The sequence below is a fragment of the Passer domesticus genome, chromosome 7 (genome assembly GCF_036417665.1).
Source record: "Passer domesticus isolate bPasDom1 chromosome 7, bPasDom1.hap1, whole genome shotgun sequence".
Lineage (NCBI taxonomy): Eukaryota > Metazoa > Chordata > Aves > Passeriformes > Passeridae > Passer > Passer domesticus.
In genome coordinates, this window is record NC_087480.1 from 49,687,272 (window position 1) to 49,706,380 (window position 19,109).

Below are 19,109 nucleotides of genomic sequence, written 5' to 3' on the forward strand. Positions count from 1 at the left end.
GTGAAGGTCCAGAGAAAGAGTTTTAAATAATTGATGGGTGTGGGACAGGGTGATACCCAAGAGGAAGGCTTCACAGTCTGCTCTGGGAATGAGTCAGTCCAACCAAAGCTAAACAGATGATACAAACTCCACCTCAGTGACTAAGACTTGGTAAATTCTGCTACTGTTAAGGTTTCCATTGTAATTACATCTCCTCTTCAAATAAACAATATGATGCTCATTTAAAATAAATTAACCTGCTATTTCATCTAATGCATTTGAAACTGGAGTACTCACTCTCCTCAAGTAAGCAATTGTTACTTTCCTTGAGCAGTCTGTATTTCTTCAGTGATGGCAGAGAGGAAATGTTCTGCCTGAAACATCCTGGCATAGTTTGTGCTGCTAAAATAAAAGAAATGACAACCTAAAGGACAACTCCCATTTTTTGCACCTATGAACAATTAAATGTACTGCTGGCTGCAATGCTATTGCTCCATTCCTCCCAGAGCAGCACTACTTAATGCCTCCTAACAATTACAAAAACAAGTAAGTCAGGATCATCAAGAACTGGATTGTGCTAACACACAGCTAAGGATAAATTTGGCCTTGATGAGTCTCTCTTTACTCAACACTTCATGTTGTTTTATTCAGCCTGTCCCATTTCTTTCTTAATCTCACCTGGGATTATTCTGACTCCTGTAGGCTGGAGAGGAAAAACCTATTTTTTGGTGTAGTGAATATCATTTGTTTGTTGTATATTGGTACCCATGCACACACTCTCTTTCACTAAGACTATGCCCCCAACAGTTCTCCAAGGGTTTCTGTATTTCCAGCATCACTACTGTCTACATCCAAGGGCCATTAAATCATTCACTAAAATTTGCTTTTAGCTACATCCTACTGCACACACACACTGCAAATGACCTTTGCTTAAAAGTGCACAGGACCCTTTATATATATCAGAGAACTACAATTCTGCACGTGATTTCTTTAATATTGTACCTTTGGCCAGAAACTGAAAGTCATTTGTCCATAGTTTGAAGCTACTGGTCAGACAACACTGCCAAACCCCTTTGTTCTGTTCAAATTGGGTTCAACTCCCATTTCCTATTACTGTGATTGATAAATCTTGCACAAGGAAAACACAGCTAAAGCATTAACTATTTCATGGGAAATGGTAGCTCAACTTCACATAAGTTTCCTGCTTTCAATTTTTCTGGTTTTGTTAGTGGCTGTGGCTGTGAGTGTGTGTATGTGCATGCACACACCTAATCTCTGCAACAGTTCAGAAATTCTCTCCAATCCTTCTGGTCTGCTCTAGTGAGCATCTCATTAAGCCTCTGAAGGACTCACATGTGTTGTACTAACCTTGACATGTTACACAGTCTTAGGAAGTGGAAGGCAAAACACAAATTGTCAAAACCATGAAAGGAATAGCTTTTTCAATTTTATATAATTTGGAAAATATCAGTGGTAACTATAAAGAAATTCAACCCCGCCTCCCCCTCCCAAAAAACCCCAACAACAACAACAACAAAACCCAAAACCAAACAAACAAAGACCAAAACAAACCCCAAACAAAAACAAACAAACAAAAAATAAACCGACCAAAAAACAAACCCCAAAGAAAAACAACCTTACAAAATGTCTTGAAACAGGCAGGAACTTTTCCTTCTCTCACAAACCCAGAGAAGAAAATTCACCTTTCAAAGTCCTCTTAGTCAGCTTTTCATGGTTACCAGAAATTATAAACTATGGACTGTCTTGCAAACACATATACACAATTCTTTTCATAATGTCTGATTCAACACTCTGTCATCTGGAAAATCTCCCACTGACTTCAATGCAGTTTTACCTAAGCAAGGCCTGAGTAAAGACTGCAGAATACAGCCCATAAGCTTTAAAAATACACTGTGTACCTTTGAGGAGGATAATCTTTCTCTCTTTATACACCCTGTGCCAAGTTGGACCTGGCACTGACAGGATTTTTGCTATTAGCAGACAATAGGGACTAGGTTAAAAATAGTGTAGCCATGAGAAAGCAATGATTCTGATTAAGTAAATTCCATTGAACTCTTTCTAGTAAGCATTATTCAGGTCATGAATGCTAATTTGTCCTGCAGGGGGCTGTGGGTAATTACCCAGAAAAACTATCAGCTTTATTGAGTTGCTACAAAATAGTATTACTGAATGGAATGCTCTGTAAAGGGACACAACCTTGATATGTGCCTGTAGAACTGAACAGTCTTTTTCTGAAGAGATCATAAGCTGGACCAAAATCATAGTAACTTTACTTTGGATTAGGATACAGTCTAGGCTACTTTTATGTTTCTCTTAAGTAAAATTAACATGCAAAATTATGCAGCACAGAAGTGCCACTATGACACCTAGAGCAAATTTAGCGTTCTGCATATTTAAAGTTGTGTAGAATCAGAACCATCTTAAAAAAATGAAGCAAATGTGGCATATTGGCTGCATTCCAGCAGTCACATAGAACTGCTGACATTAGTAAAATCTAGATAATTTAGTCCCATATGGGAATCCATACCACAATTATATTGTCCCTGTTCTGACACAGTCCTGATTTTGCACTTCTTTAAACCTAGCTTTTTATAATTTTAATTCCCTCCACCAATAAAGCAATTTGCATTCACACAGCCTTCTCTGCTAAGTGAGAGTGAAGAAGAAATCTGTTACATGACCTTGGTCTGTTTTGCAGTTGATTACAAGGAAACAAAGTCTTCAGCTAAACTGTTCTCTCATCTGTTTTTAATTGATGTAGAACATTGCACTCCAAACCGTAGCAGAGATCTAAACAAGTAGCACACCATGGTAGGTGACAATTCATTTTCAGTTAAAGAATGCATTTGTGAAGCAAATTCTCTTGCATGGGAAGAGATGCAGCACACACATTGGAAGTAGGTATATACCAGGGAACTACATACACTTGCTGCTCACCTTACTTCCTAAGGAACTACCAAGTGCCCCAGTTGAACCTTACCTGACTTACTGGGCTCAGAGGTAGCATGCTCAGGGCAGAATCAATCCCTGTGTGTCCTCCAGCCACTCTCTGGGATTTTGGGGCCTCTGGTCAGAAGCACTGCTATGATCCTTCCTGCAGATGTCCAAAGATCCACTGACTATTGCTACAGTGGCAAGGTACTGCCAGAAGCTTTAGAATGGGCAGGTAAATACAAAGGAATGGCAAGAATGAAGAGAGGAGTATAACAAGATATTTCATGCAGCTGTACCAAAGTAAATTAAAATTATTTCCTTTTGGTTTGGACTCAGTATAAATCTCCAGTCAGTAAAGACTACACCTGAGCATTGTCATGGTCATCACTGCACAGACAGCTGGAATCCTCATCTAAAGGATGTGCCAGCAGAAACTGACATTTCCACTCAGGTCCTCTTTTATGGCACCTGGGATCTGCTCCATTTTAATTGCATAAACCTATGGTAATTAACACCCATTGATTATATGGCCCTTATCCTAAACATTTAATGGCAAAAATTAGTTCCAAATAAATAGTTCTTCAAAAGCACTCCAGGTAAAAATTACATGAATCAGATTTTATTTGTTATTACTTCTGACATTTTTAGGTACTGCGACAGGGAAAAAAAAAAAAAAAAAGCATGTGAAGAGTATGATGAAATTAAAATTTAATATAAGGAACATAAAAATTATCCTCATGATTCTTCTTAACTTCTGGAAGTGCTGGACACAAAACTTCTTAAAATGTAAGGCTGTGGCAGATATAAGGAGTGTTTTCTTTAAATTTCAGTAACAATAGAGAAACCAGCAGCAAAGTTTGCTTATTATTTTAATAAATGATCTGACATTCCATTCTTTTATTTCAATTCCTCTGGTTTTCTCTCACTTTGCACTCTCCAACTGCTATTTTTTTTCCTCACTCAGTCTCCAAATAAATTCATTTCCTTTACTCAACAAAAGATTAACATTCTCACAGAACCAGCACTGCTGAGATTGGCTATTGTAATTTGTTTGAAGGATTGATTTCATGTTCAAAATATTGGAACAGCAATGTTTGTCATTAAAATAAAATACTGAACATAAGTTTGAGTTGGACATGATATCAATTAATAATGTTTTTCAGTGCCTTACTTTCCATAAAAGGTATGAGGTTTCAATCAAATATCAAAATGTAACCCTACACATATTGCTGAAAAAGGCTCAGTGTTGTTCTAAGTGTTTCAATGCATCTGTAAAAGTTTGCTATTCTATATTTTTACATTGGATTTTAAAATAAATTTTATTATTACTTATTTTGAAAGTTTTCCTGCTTTATTTTGGCAAAGAATAAAAAATTGTTTCATCCTCATAGCTAATTGTTTTATAATTTCCTGAATAAAGTCGCCAGCTATGAACAAAGCCAAAAAAATTTTTTTTTTGAAGCTTAATTTTTCTAATGTATTAAAAAGGAAATAGTTTTATCAGTCTTTTAGCATCTTGACAAAAACAGAATTGAAAATCAAAACTCCACCTCAATCTATTGTGATTACTAGCAAATATAATTTTCAGTATCACTAAAACCCATAAGCAATCATGAAAATTCTGCTGCTATTGCATTTTTTTTCAATGCATAAGATCAAAAATGCACAACCATCCCAGATTTTTATTCTTAAAAGTATCATATTCCTTCTTCTTGCAGTTCTTTCAAGAGAAAATTAACACAATATATTAATGAAAAATACCAGCTATGAGGAGTGTGGAAAAATATGCTTATAATATTATTTAGTCCCCCTGTTTCCAAAATGTTTTCCAATAAATTTTTTTCTTACTCCACTCGTATGTGAAATATACCTTCCCCTGTTTCCAGCTGACAGATAGGTGCTCCTAAATACAACTAGCATTTTGTATTTTGTCTTCACAGTAATATTAATTTCCCAAAAAAGATAATACTGCCAGAGTACATAAGATTAATTTTACTGTTAAGTCATTAGTCACTACTTTGTGCTCATTCTATAAAAGGCGGGAAGCATTAATCTGAGCATACCACATGGGACTGTTCATCTTAAGGAAAGGTTAAAAGAAGGTTTTTATTTCCATAGGGGCATTAACATAAAGAAAATATAAACACACAGCAGCCCCAACAAACTATAAAATTCTGGTTTTTAATTCAGGCTGTGAACAACTGAGAGTCATTTCTCATCATTCCTGAATGTGCTGTGTTGTAGAAAGAGTCTAACAAGGATTAAAAAGGCCGTCCTATGCATGCATTTTGCTAAATCCCTGCATGCCATTCTAGGGTGACTGTACTGTCTGAACAAGTTCTTTCTGTTTGCCTGTAAGAAATAGCTGGCTCAAACAATTCATCTGATCACTGAGGCTCAGCCAGAGAGTGTGCCAGCCCAACTATATGCAGTCTAATACTCTTTCCATGAATGACAGTTTAAAAAGGACTTTTTTGCTTGAATGGTCCTCCATAGGATGTGGAAATAGGCTCAGCTAGGGAAGGGAAGTAGGGAGGGTAGGAAACCAGAACCAAACATCACTGTTTAAGTCCTACTGGCTACCTGTCTTTTACTCCAGTGCAAGCAGACAGAGTTACAGTAAATTAATATGAACTTACCTGTCAAAAAGCTCTTTATTTTACATCTGTTACAAAGCAGTTATCTGAAAAGGGCATGAGGTCAATGAAATTGCACAATAGCAATACAACAGTGAAAGAAATGCACTGGGGGGATCCTTGCTTCCTCTTATGAACAGCCATTTCTCATGTGTTCAGATGTTTTGAAAGATTAAGATGTGGAAATGTCAGAACTGGTCTGCTAAATCAAGCTACCAAAACATAGCTTGGATAATAATTATTCCACTAAGGCAGAGAAGGAGAAAGTGGCGTTTTACATTACTATTGCAGAAACTGTAGATGGACAATAACTTCACACTACAGGTACAATAATCACACTGACCATATATATTGGTCTGACTGCATTGAATACGTAACAAAGCCATGTTAAGTTTACTGAGCACAATCATTATGTTCAAGAGACTCAAGTTATTCACATCAAGGTCTGAAACTAATTGCAAAGTAATTCAGTTTGATATTTCACCTTGCAGAGGTTATGTGAGTAACAGCCTTACAAAATAAACTAGGCAATCCTATTTTCTATATGCTGGTTGAAATTAAGACTATCTCACTAAGAGTTGCCCTGTTCTCCCTTGGCAGTGAACTCACTGCTTGGCTGGAGAGATACTTATCTACAAAAGTAAAAGTTTTACATGTGTTCCAACCAACTGGCCTCTAACCTATCTTTCTTTGAAAAGACAGAGTAAGCCTCAGGATTGTGAAGCTTATACACAGACAGCAGCTTTCAAAGTATTTGCAGGCCATGTACAAAGCAGGCAGCTATAATGTGAATTCCTCATTACTATCCCAGTGAATACATTTCTGCTTTCCCACTGGAATCTCTCCTTAGTGACAAATGACTAATTCCTCATGCTTACTCAGTTCTGACCTCACCTGAACACATAATTTCCATCAAATACTGCAAAGCTTTCCTAGTTTTGTGATGTGGTCAAATTTCAGACAGCTCAAATGTCTTCACTTAAAAGAAGAAGTGATGATGTTCCAGAGACCTCAAAGGCAAGATCCAGCAAGACATCCTGCCCTTGGTGTAAGTATATTGTGATTTCCCCATTCTGTGAATTATGCTACATCATGTGTGTCTGTTTTTATAATCTGACAATTGTGCAAGGTGATCCGGATATTATTTCAGGACATTTTTGTGAGTTTTTTCTTCAGTTTATAGAGGATTTTTTTTTTCAGCCTGTCTAGTGCTGAAATTTCTATTCCAGGTTTCCCGTAGATATAAAAGATACACATGTGCATAATATTACTTATTCTTACCCTGTCAGCATCCATAAGGCATACTGTACCTGGCCTTTCCAGACATACAGAGAATAGTAATTACCTAGAAAACATTTGCTAACGAAATTTCCATAGCATTTTATTACTCTTCCCTTCTACAGTCAGATTGCCATCTCTGTACATGTATGAGACTTACATTTGGGGAAGAGATATTATAGCAGCTCAGGGCTTAAAAGACTCATGGAAAAAATCAGAGCAGTCTCTGGATGTGACAGCTGACAAGAAGGTTTGTGTTGCCATTACACAACATCTTAGGACTCTCACAGTCCTCAGATTGTGGAAGATGAGCTTCCTGTGGGCTGTTTGTTGGAAGATCTCATTGCCACGGTTATTAGATGCTTCATTAAAATTAGAGCATCCCACTTTAGTTTGTGGGGTTTTTTTTGGGTTTTTTTTTTTTTTTTTTTTTTTTTTTGGTGATTGATAGTGCTGAAAGAGCAGAAATCTCAGTTTCTCCATGTGTGTGATCTGCCAACAATCACACAAGCCCACACTAGCTGCTCTGGTCACTGCAGGAACCTCAGGAGGTTGCTGGGTCCAGATGGCTCAGTTTATCAGAGCACACTACTGAGTCTCTTAAAGGAGCTGCAAACCATCTGGGCAGATTTAAAGCCAAAAGAAAATATGTTGGATCCTATGGAAACAGGTCTCTTGCATACTGCCCTCACAGTCTTTGTCATCTACCTGTTCCTCTAACTAAGGCACAGGCAAGAAACTTCATGGGAGGTGCAATTACTGGTCCTCAGTGAAATAAATGCCCAATATTATTCCTCTTGTTATTTCAATGTTTCTCTTTCTAGTAATCACTTCTGAAGACTGATTGAGGGAGAACACAGCAAAAGAAATATATATGGGACTAGTCTCTCTCCCTGTCATGGAGTCCAGTGGAACCACAGTAAGTGTAAGCAGTTGATGTTTACTTGGGTGTATGCATGCATGTACAGCTACTTACAAATCAAAGACAATTAGAATATTTAATTATCATCAACATTCACTGTTTAATTTTTCAGCATGTTGACTACTTCCTCAAAATTCTAGAGCCTGGACAGCTGCATCGTTCTCAAGCATATCCAGGAACCTTACTGAGGCAATCTCACCTGTGCTAGCATCACAAGCAGCACTGTTTAAATACACATGCAAATGGCTTCAAAATTTTGTAAATCACTTTATATATCTTTAAACCCTACCTTCTCATAATGTACACAGCTAGGAAGTATGTGATCAATCATTCTAACATATAATTTCATTCACCATTGTACAAAATGCACAGTACAGGCTCATGTGATGGTGCATGTGAATCACAGCACTTACACTGCCTAAGGCACATGAACACCAAGGAGCAGCCTAGGCCCAGCTGATTAAGCTGCAGTGCAAAACAACACCTCAGTACTCAGTAGCCAGAGGTATGACAGCCAACAGAGGTTTACTGGACCAAAGAGGAATTTATTTCTTTAACACATGTAATGTTCTCTCCTCTGTTTCCCCTTATAGAGTGAAATATATAGGCAAGAGATTGCTGCAGTTTTATGTGTTATGTACCTCCAAAATTAAAGAGTAACAAACTGTCTTTATTAGCCTGTACATTTGGTATAGTGCAATAAATCACTGAAAGTGCAGGTGAGCATATAGTGGTTTAAAGAGTCAAAAAAAACTAAAAAACTTCATGTATCTGGTGAAAGCGATTTTAGAACTGAAGCACAGCAAGACAAAATACTACACTTTCTAACCCTGCCTATTCTACTGCTTGTTTCTTGTCATTATTGTTTTGTTTATTGACAGGAAAGTCACAGTTTATAAAGCTTACCTCAGGCAGGTATTTAAAATATTTTTTTTAATCCCCCAAGCATGTTAATATGGACCCAAACTATTTTTTGTACCTGCTTTTCTTTCAAAACTGTAATTTGTGCCTTATTCCAGATGACCAAAGTACTGGGCACAGAGAATTTGTAAAAAAATGTGTGCTTGTTTATGAAGCAAACACGTGCGAGATTGATGAAATTATTAATGTCACAGTGTTAAATTTCTTCTCATAAATACAGTTTAACAGTGCTGACATTGCAATTACAGTCAAATGTTCTAGCTCTTTGCTTATTTGCTCAATCTGTCAGTCCACCATGGGGGGAGACAAATTGTGGTAAGCATTTGACAAAGCACAAAAGAGATATAAGACTATTCTGATTAAATCTTGGTGAAAGATTAAATGACTCTGAATACTTTTCAGATTTTTCAGATATGACATTTTTAACCAATACTACTAAAATATTCTGCTCACCACATGTTTAAAAACATTTAGGGTAAAAATAGTGTGTGTAGCTCACAGACTAGTTGGTTGTTGTGTTTCAGAACCCACAGATTAATAGCTGCATTCATGTTATGTGTCTCAGTGATGTGAATAATGTATTTTCCTGGATCAAAACCTGTATGTAGCTCATCCATACTCAGACATCTGACCCCAAATGTATGACTCCTCTGACAAAACTTTCTCATTGACATCAGAGCAAGAACATCACAGAGTTGACTCTACATTGTGAAGAAAAGTCAGTATTAAATTTCAAATTCAGTCATGCATGTAAAGAGGACTATAGCTCAAGCAAATTTCAAATATACTAACCTCATACGTTTCAGAGTCAGACAATTATGAAAACGCAGAGTTGTAATGTTCGTGACTTTAAATTTGCGCTAAGACTTCTACAGACTTCAGCTGTGCAGGAGTAGGTCCTTACAGATTTTGGCACATAATCATAGAAACAAATTATGTGAAACATGTGAGCTAAACCTACTTGTTTACATTCCTATGGATGATTAAAGGTCTTGACTTCTCAATAGAAAAGCATACAAGTAATGGAAGACACAGTTCTCAGTGCTTTTACTGGGAATCCATTTAACTTTGGCATTAAAGTTGCTAAAGATACTAAAATGGGATTTTTTCTAGCACATATTTTATCCATATACTGGACAATAAAAAAATATTGGTGTACTTGTAGTCAGAAAAAAATCCATGCAAAATTTAATGTTTCTTAATCAAGGAATTGTAAGTGATGACACCAAATGCAGGAGCATTAGGAAAATGAAGTCCCCATTTCTAGATTTATATTCTGCATTTATAATGCAAAACACATACTTAAATCTGTTCATCTAGACTGGTTTTATATCAGGTGAGGATTTGGTCCTACGTTTCCATTTTACTAAGACTTTCCTTCTTTTTTTTTTTTTTTTGTGTTTTTCAGACAGATATTTTTGTAAAAGGCCCAAATAGACAGGTTCAGCCTTTCATTTCCAATTGATGAGACATATATTGAAACTGAAACACATAAATGACACATTTCAAAAATCTCCAATAGACATATGTTTACCTTCTGAGTGAATGAGAGTATTGTATTTGCTTTCTCTTTCATTAGATCTGAAGGCTGAAAAAAGTCTCACATGCTCACAATGAAAATATTTTGATTTATGATTTGCTAGATTTCTACGATTACTTTGTTCAAAAGGGAGAGGAATCCTCTGTATGAGTTTCACAAAGTATCTAGAACAAAAACAAAACCTACAAAAATGCAATTCTCAAAGTTTACAGCAATGAACTAAATTTAAAAAAAATCTAGAAGCTGTTTTTTTAGTATTCTGCTTTTACATGCACCACAGGTATCCACTAAATGATAGGAAATGGTGATCTGGGAAAAAGCTAGAAACTGGAGACCTTTTTTTGACATTATCCTGGCTAGATAAATTGAAATAACAACTATCTGCCTCAAAACTGTTACTGCTTGTAACTCCCTATGCATTCCTTTCAAATATGCAACATGAGGTTTTAAAACAAAAATTATTATGAAAAAAGTACACAATTACATACTTTTCAAATGTGATAAATGAACAAGCAAGTAGTGATTTTTAAGTCTACCTTCCAGCAAATACTTTAAATACATGTGAGTTGAGCAGAGCAAGCAATCTCAATCAAAGTCAATGTGTCTGGCAGAGCTGTGTGTAAAATGACAACCCCACAAAAGATCCTGTAAATTTACTGCCCAATCCTGACCTTAATACCTTCAGTAGTAAAACTCCTGCTGACAGCAGTAAGAGCAGAATCAGGCCCCTACAGCTTAGGTTTCTAAGGTTTTCTCCCCCTTCCTTCCCCCTCCTTCTACAACAGCTTGAATTCCTGTATTCTGATTAAGATAGATGGAGTATTTGCATCCTATCCATATTCATAATCCTCCTTTTCAGTGTCAACCCAAAACACTGCATTTGTTGCCCAGGCAGACACATGCAATGTCTTCAGAAGGTTTTGCATAGATGGATAAGGACACATCCCTTTTCAAATTTTGCAGAATAGGTGGCCACTAGGTGAATTCATGCTGTTAAAGTGCTAAGAGACCAGAACAAAAAAACATGTCTTTTGTGTGTGACAGAAACTGTAATTAATGATTTCTCCCTTTTTTGCCAAAGAGAAAAGGGAGATGTGCTGTTGACAGGCATTTTATTAATGGTTTCTACCATCTTAGTATACATAAAAGGCATTATTGGCTGCAGAGCTAGTTTAAAAGATTTTTAGGTTTTTTTTGGAAATGTTGAAGATGTTTCATGGATGAAAAATGAAGGCAATCTGTCCACTGCCTCTGAAAGTTTGGGCTTCAATAATAAAATTGAAACTATTGTGACAGTTTCCATTGAATCCTTTAACCATTTGCCTCCTGCTGGCACAATCAATGATGGCATCTGCAGGAACATGGTCACCCTTACCTAGTTTCTCTCTTATTTCAGCAACAAAACCTGTCAATAACATGTCTCACGGCTGCTTTTCTAAGGAGATTTATCAACCATCTAGGTGATGGCACTTATTTTAGTGACTGTTGGTCTGTTGTTTTATTTGGATCCAATAGGAGATACACATTCAGCCTGGCACACAAGAAATTAGACATGCATTTTCCAGTTTCAACAATGGCAGCTGACTGCCTAATCCAGAGGCCAAAGCAGTGATGATTTAGACTTTGCCCCACGATGAAATTAAAGTGAATGAGAATAACACAATGTTACATTACTTTCTTAACTATATTAGGTAGAAGAATGTGACAATCCTGCGTGCAATTCTTGAGTTTGCTCTCATTTTGAAATATGCCAAGCGAAAATCCTAATTCTGTACAAATGAAAGGCGGCAGCTTGACTGTTCCGATAGCGCTATGCTCATTTACACTGGCTAATGGGCTTCCCATTGCTTATGGACAGACAAGAAAACACCCATTTATCTAGGTTAGTGCTCCTTCTGCAACACTTTGAGAAAATGTTTTGCTTTGCCACTGATTTGTGAACAACTTAATAACTTGTGTGAAGCAACAAGAAAGCAGACATTTACCACATGCGTTCACAATAATGCAATCAGAAAACATGTCGGGGAAGGGATTTACAGCAGTTTGCACACGCTCTCCAGACAACCAAGCAGGAAAGGGTTCTCACTGTATTTTATTGAAGGGTTGCTGATACCTTCATTTTAAGCACAGGACACTTTTGAGACTGCTCAGCTCAGCATCACATCTGACATGGGTTTTAAATATTGCTAGGTTAATAAAATATCAATCTCTTCTCTAAGCAAATGCACGATTCTTTTAGTTCAGTTTTTATAACTTCATTTCTAAATGTCTTGGAAAAATCCATGTTTTGGGAGGCAGCTGGAAATGCACTATTTGCACACTGATCTATACTAGCAGCCATTCATTTTCTCTGGGAATTTTCATGTAAGCTCCCTTATTGGGAATATGCTAATGGCAACCGCCATGATTACTGATTTTCTTTGAATCATTATTCCTCTGTGGGCAAAGCAATCAGAAAGGGAGAACAGGAGATTTACTTCTTGCTTGTGTGCCTTCTTCAACCATCTGCTCTATCCTGATTCATTTGAATAAGATCTGCAGTTTTAGATTCTTTACTCTGGCATTCTGAAGCATTTTAAAGCTTAAAAGGAGTTAATAGTTATCTATCAGTGTCACAAACGTGGTACTGTGATGCATTCTAAGAGCAAGTTTGCCTTCCAATGGTTTACAGGGCCAGATTAATTTTATTAAAGTAAAAAATTACAATGTTCTTTAACAGCTTCATTATTTCAGACAAGTCTTTTGTGAGCACATTTATTATCTGGAGCGTGGAGTATAAAAGCTGAAAGAAAGGGAACTAATTTACAAAGCAAGAACATTTTAAAAATGGAAATTGTTAATCTACTCCACCCCATACATGGAAAAAATAGAGGGCAAAATTGTGATCAATTTAATGAAAATACAACCTTGTAAAATGCACTGCAGTTCCTGAATTCTTGTACCTGTTATTTTACCTGGGTGAATTTCTGAAGTACATTTACACAAGGTCATTCTGATTTTAATAAAGGTGCTATTTAGCTGCATCAAAGTTCAATTAATTTTTTCTGTCAAATCAACTACTGGCCTCATATAACCAGTTTCCCATGCACAGTGATAATGATGTGCATGCTTTCCTTTTTATTTTTTACTTTGATGACAGTTTTCTGATAGAAATATATATCTATATATACACAAACACATACACACACACACACACATATGTATATATACATACCAGCTTAAAAACCCTAGCACTGCTAATTGCCAAAAGACCATTTTGTACAAGGGAAATGGAAAATAAGCAAGAAGACATCAAGACATCATAGCAAGACAGAACTAAGCACAGATAAATGATAGCAGAGGCAGCATTCAGAGAATTGTAGTGAATACTCAAGTGCAGTCTTTTCATAAGCAAGTAACCTTTGAAACGTAAAGAAAAATTAGTGTTTGGGAATCAAAAACATTTTTACTGTTCTTATTTCAGAAATACTGTTATGATGAACACAAGAAGAGTCTCTCTGATCAGTCCTGTAAATTATTTCATAATGCCTATTAAAAAAGAGGCCCTTCTACAAAACTAGAGAGTCTTTAGACTAGCACGCAGCACACAATGATCATCAAACCACAAGATGACCCATTTTGTTAGTTTTGGAACCAGAAACCTAAACTAATGCAGAATTATTAAAACAGAGCAGTTTGTCAGTTCCTTTGGTGAGGCCGCAGACATTAAGATCTCTACCTAGCTTTTCTATTTCTTTTTTTTCCTAATATCTTCTTCTGCCAGCCCCAGCTGGTTAGCATTCTGATTTCTCCTTATCTTTTTAAAAATAGAAAGACAATACAAAAGACTGAAATGGCAGTGCCCTCCCAGCTAGAATTAGTTATGGGGAGCACTTTCTATCAACTAATTTCAGGTCCTTTCAGAGCTCTCAGAGCTGCAACTTGTGTGAAGAAAGAGAAGTTTTTAAAGAAAGGGTTTGTCTGTTCTCATTCACACAAAGTGAACTTAAAAATGCACTTTGTGCTTTCTTTTAATTAGAGATGCAACTAAACCAAACCATGAATTACAGAACTCTGTATTTGTGACTTGGCTATCCTAAAGATAAGAAACGCTTTTTTTGGTTTAAAGATGCATCAATCTTTGAAATTCCTTATTCCATAGCTCGCTAGAGGACTGGAAATCCAGATTTATTTTTATGGTGTTTTTCCAATGTCAATGTGTTTCCATGAATTTCAAGGATTGGTCTCAACCTTATTTTTACTTTGATGTATTGTACTAAGCGAGCAGTTCTGAGAAACATGAATAAAAATGTTCTATCTTAATAATTCATAAGACAAAATTTTTAACACCAAATTAAAGACAGGCAAGTGGCCAATGAAATAGAGAGAAGAAATCACAGAAATATGAAAATCATACATCTTTATAACAACATAGGCACTTCAATATTTTGCTGTCCAAGCATACTACGCATTAAAACACATGGTGCAATATTAAGTCCTTTTAATTGAGAAACATTTTGTCTTGTCTTACTTTGTATTTCTCTTTCTTCCTAATGAAACCGTTCTTATTGCTACACCTTTGTGCAATGCAGCTTGCTTATTTCATGGTTAAAGCCACTTACCACATGAAGCTCTGGCTCTAAGTACACAGCCTCACAATGCAGTAGGAATATTTTAATCTCCTCCTCAGTGTATCTCTGTGGTCTTAAACATTTTTCGGTTCCTTTTCTAGCACAAAAAAAAAAAACAAAACAACCCAGCAACCTCTTTACCTAGCCAAGCAAGGAGTTTCTGAAAAATAGAGCATCAAATGCTAGCCCCTCTTGAAAAGCTGAGGGGAAAGCAGGAGAGGCAGTGTGTTTATTCTTGACAGAGAATTGAAGAATATCTCTGACTGCAAGCTAGAGTAATAACACCAGTTAATAGATCCAACTGCTCCCATATTAACAGCCAGCAAATCCAGACCAGGAAGGTCTACCAACTACACTTAACCCTGTTAAAAATACCCCATCTTCCCCTCTGCAGTGACAACTGTACAGAGTTCAGCCTGGGGTACCTGGGGGCAAATGCAAAATAGTCTGTGTTAGCTCTCCATAGGCTGCCTTACAACAAAGTCTGTTTATGGCAAACTTGCAGCCCTTGTTAAAACACTCAGCTCATGAATACACCATTTGTTGTAGGCACTTTACATAATCCTAATCATAATAATGCTTGAGAGCATCACGATCTTTACAATTATCAACTCAAGCCAGTGGAAAAGATGTGTCTTATATTTTTATCCAATTTTAATGATTCTCTATTATATAATTTACCTAAACCAAAACAATACAAACCAAACCAAACAACAACAACAACAACAACAACAAAAAGAAAGAGTGAGACTAGACCTGAACTGTTAATGAACCCTGGTGAACCTCAGAATTTCTTGAAAGCAGTAGACAGGTACGAGCAAAATATTCTTAATGCAATTTTTTTTCTCTTGAATTTAAGGTAGATATATAAAGATCTTCCATTGTTTAACAATTCAAACATAAAAAAAAACAAACTAAAAAAAAAAAAAACAAACCTGGCCAAAAAAAAACAAACAAAAAACAAAACCCAAACAAACAAACCAAAACAAAAAACACACCACAAGACACTACAAACTATTTTGAAATCCACAAATGAGATCTAAATACACTTGCTTTATGAGCTTTATCTATAAATTTGGATATATATATTTGTATGTTTCTATACATATTTGGATAACATTGAATAATATCCTTATGCACCATTTAAAATGGTATGTATTGGTTTATGTTTTCCAGAGTATTTTTTAACACTCAGATTTTAAGATAACACCACCACGCCTAAACATTGTAATAATTCAATTTCATGTAAGCTTTCTTTTATTGTTGAGATTTGATAAATACAGACTATCAAGTCACTAGCATATCTGCTTTTCTGTTTCTTTTCAGAATGCACTGTATTTCTCAACTGTGCCATAAAATAAAATAAAAAAGATTTTCCTTTAATTTGCATATGATTTTATTTGGAACTGTTAATCTATCATGTAGACACAGTCAAATGCACCTTGTAATTAACACAAACTAAAGTCATTGCACTTAGGTAGGATGCTAGTTGATGTACATAGACAATTGTTCATACAGCCTGCTATGAAAGTTGAAAGCCTTTCATTTAATGCATACAACAAACCTAATGTGATTTCTAAAGAGGCAGGCTTTTTAAATAACCTGAAGAATGGAAAGGGGTGTGGGGAGGAAAGAAAAATAAAATTCTTGGCTTACAATGCTTCAAAACAAGTGCTTCCCAGACAAAAAAATGTACACTTTTTAAAATATTAAAATTGATCAACTGGTGAAAAAAAGAAAATTTAATTCAGAATCTTTTGAATGGTTCCATAATTTGGGTCCACTTCCAGATAAGATTAAAATTTTCTCAGATTGTATTTTTGAGAACTGAAGGAATCAAAATCTACTCATTTTTCTGATGATGGATAACATTTCTGAAATATATATTTATACATATTTTTATATATATATTTATACATATATTATATATATATTTATACAAATGCTCAGCACTGATATTTTCTGGTTTATGGAACTGTAAGGGTGTTTCCACAGCATTCATTTGTAGTATCATCACATTCCAAGAAACACTTGCAGTAATTCAGTGAAGTTGGATCGATGGAAGTTACACCTTTGTGTACGTTATGGGCAGTCCCTGGCTGAGAAAGGAACCTCTGCCTTTGGGAGTGGCAGAGATGTCAGGGTAACCAGCAGCTTGAAGGCACAGAGAACACCAGTTTCAATGTGTGCATTTGTGACAAACACTTCAACTAAGAAAGAAAAGGCTGAATAGCACAAACTTGGCTCAACTTCTCCCAAAAAGGACAATCCAGGACAGTGAAGGTAATTACAAATGTTTCTCTTTCCCACCAAAGTTTACAAAGCATACAGCTAACTTCACAATATATTCTTACAAATCTCTCTGCTGATTAGGCAAAGAAACATAATAAACCCTGTGGTTAGCTACAGCACAACTTAAATAACTTAAGTTTAAACAATAAAGAGCAAAGGAGCGGAAACCAAAATGCTGCAGGAAAACATAAGAATTAATCACCAGCTATCACTCCTACAGATTAGTACAGTGATCAAGGAACTTTCATTAACTACTAAAGAAATTATTTGTATTTTCTCGAGACATATGCTAGTGTAAAAACAAGGACAAGGTGGAGCTTCAACAAAGCTTCGTATCTGAGTTAATTAAGCTTTTGGAGTAATTGTCCTCCCATAAACCTCAATAGATTTCTCTCAGTTCCTTTCTCAGATACTGGATTCCCTAAGGATTTTAATTTCCTTCTCCAGTTCCTAATTACTGTATCCACTCAGGTTCCAGTCATCTTCTTTTCCCTCTGAGTGCTCCACTCCTTTCAGCTCCCTATGCCTTCACCATAGGATCTAGTTTCCCCATTCAAGCTGACTTATCATGTTATTCTGGGTAGTCATTTAGTGGAGGGTTTTTTGGGATTTTTTTTTGGGGGGGGGGTTGTGGTTTTTTTTGGTTTTGTTTTCTTGGCTTGGTTGCTTTTTTGTTTTGTTTGGGGTTTTCTTTGTATCTTTGTTTTGTTTTGTAGGTACTGATGAAAATCCGTCACTATTACTAGCAGACCAGATTTTGGGGTAAAAATAGAACATTCTTCTCAGCACTCTGCATTAGATAGTCTTTTTTTTTCTTTTTTCTCCCAACATCATTTCAGCAGTATTTCTGTGCTAGCTAGTTTATGCTTTGGGGTTACTTTACTGAGAAATAAGCCCATCTGCTTACAAAATTTTAACAACAACATTACTTTAGGTGGAAATGCAAATATCTAAGATCTGCAGACTGCATTCGCATATAAAACTACAGCCTAATTTATCTTTCTCCAGAAGGACTTGAATGCTTCTTCCAAAACAAAGACCACAATCAACAACAAACAAAAGGCACAAAAAAAAAAAAGGCACACTCTCCAGCAATTTATTTTCTAGAATGGTACAATTTCTATCATCTTGTCTCAAAACTTGTTGGCTAAGAAAATTTTACTTTGTATGTAGTCATGCTCAAAATCATGCCAGCATCTCACTGCTTATGGAATAAAAGAACACCGTATATTTTATGGTACAAAAATCAAAGGTTGCTCTTCCTGCTACTGGTTTTACTCAGCAGTAAAGAGAAAACCTTGCAAGTGTTGTTTACACAGTACTAAATCCTTGTAAAGTCATACTGAAACAAGTCTGCTATCTGACCTAGCCCTTAGGGCTACTTAAACACCTGTGGATTTATAGAGTTCAGATGTCTCTACAAGGTCTGTGCTGAAGTTCACTTCCAAACCTGTGCCCCATGTGAAGTCCTTTGCTGGCACAGTTAAGCCATTACTACTTGGTTCTGGTTTGTAAGGCAATCACATTATGAAATAGAAAAAGTTCAGAATTAAGATAACTTACCTTTATACACACACTGTAAATGTACATAACAGTTAAAAGCTCAACATGTGAGTTTTTATTTGCAGAAGCTTAGCTTCACTAAGATCAAAACAACACAGGGAAAGAGAGGAGTTATCCTCATCTGTATATGTATAATGACTTCCCCAGCAGGACCTGTACATGTTAAATGCACATCAGACCATCGAGTTCAAGTAGAGTATGCTTTGTTCTAAGAAAATAAGCATTATGGTAGGAAACACAAAAAAATTTCTCATCCCACTTTTAGAAAATACACTTTCCTGCACTCCAGATACAACAAAAAAATTCATAATACAATTCATAAGAGAAGGAGGATAGAACATGTTCTAAACTTCTCAATAATTTAGCTAGTTGGAAGGCTTACAGGTTAAATCCTGGTCCCACAGAAATCCATA